This window comes from Fukomys damarensis, unplaced genomic scaffold, assembly GCF_012274545.1.
Source record: "Fukomys damarensis isolate Sample0158 unplaced genomic scaffold, DMR_v1.0_HiC HiC_scaffold_17, whole genome shotgun sequence".
Taxonomy (NCBI): domain Eukaryota; kingdom Metazoa; phylum Chordata; class Mammalia; order Rodentia; family Bathyergidae; genus Fukomys; species Fukomys damarensis.
In genome coordinates this window covers 53956397-53957833 of record NW_022900929.1, presented here as the reverse complement: position 1 = coordinate 53957833, position 1437 = coordinate 53956397, and positions in this window count along the sequence as shown.

Below are 1437 nucleotides of genomic sequence, written 5' to 3'. Positions count from 1 at the left end.
AAAAAAAAAAAAAAAAAAAAAAAAAAAAAAAAAATGCAGGAGGCTTTTGGTTGATGGTGGGCGTTTTGTGTTAGGCTCCTCCCAAAAGGTAACAATATAAACATGGGGACCACTTTTAGGTCCAGAAAAACAGACAGTTCTCACAAGGGGTACATTGGATATTAAAATAAAGAAGGGTAAATGGAATGTCTTCCTTCTGCACAGTGCCAAGGAGCTAGTTTCTTGCTCAGAGAAGGGACAGGAATGGCTGTTGTCTGTTGGCGTTTCTCGATCTCTGAACATTTGTGTACTCCACAGTATTAGCGGGGTGCCCACAGGGACAGGCGCTGTGCTGGACTCTGGGGAGCGAAGATGAATATAACCAAATCCTGCTGTCAAAGAATGCATAGTTTGCAAGTGAAGGAGTAACTGAATACTTTTGTTAGTAGGAAATGTTCAGCAGTCCTCATTCTCAGGAATTTTTCTCCATATTTAATGCAATCCTTCATTTGAAGCCTGTTTCCATTCTTTTTTGTCCTTAATGGACAAGAGTGCACACCACAGACTGTTAGCAGTTGTTTTTGTTTTCTTAGGGGTGAGGTTTCTTCTTTTTACTTCATTAATTCTCATTTTGCTTTTACTCTTCTGCCTTGCGGTAATCTTTGTAGCTCTCTGGGATGTCTGCCTTGTGTGTGCCATGTGGCCGTACAGTTTGTGAAACGCTCTGCCTTAAAGTTACATGGTAGACATAAGATCTGTTTCTCTTTCTAGGAGAATTAGCCTAAAATGCCTGTTTTGACAGATGGTCCTTGAACTCACAAGTATTTCCATAGAAACAGTGATGGGGATTAAGTTAGAATTCAGAAGAGGTGCTTTACAATGTACGAAGTATAAACAACGTCATTTAAATGTTTTAAAGTACTTTCCCATCTATTACCTCTTCATACTTTCTGTGATTCTGTGAGTTACAAGGACAAGTACGATTAACTTTATTTGAAAGATAAAAAGTTTAGCACTAAGAAGCTGTGCTGTATAAGGATACCTAAAAAGTTAGAATGGGGTTGGGCTGAGAGATTAGTTGTAGACCTAAACCATACTTCTCCAAGGGTTTCTATTTCTGCAGTGTTTTTATAACATCACTTAATACAGGCTGCACTTTGACAGCGGAGGAAAGAATTGCCTTCTCTAACACAAGCACACAGGTCATTTTATTTTTCTAAATTAGCAGATCAACCTATTACTGTGCCATCCTAGTCATACCTGATTGTCCAAAAAGTGGACATCTGATCCTTGGTGTAACAGTCAAGGCTCTTTCTCCTAGAAATTTGAAATTGGCTTATAGGAACTGCTCAGCATCTGTTTTGGGCTCTTAAACAAGGAATATGTAAAGCCAGGACTGACTCATGAACAAATTCAGGAGGAAAGCTGGTCATGACAAACAGAAGCCTAGAGCAACTA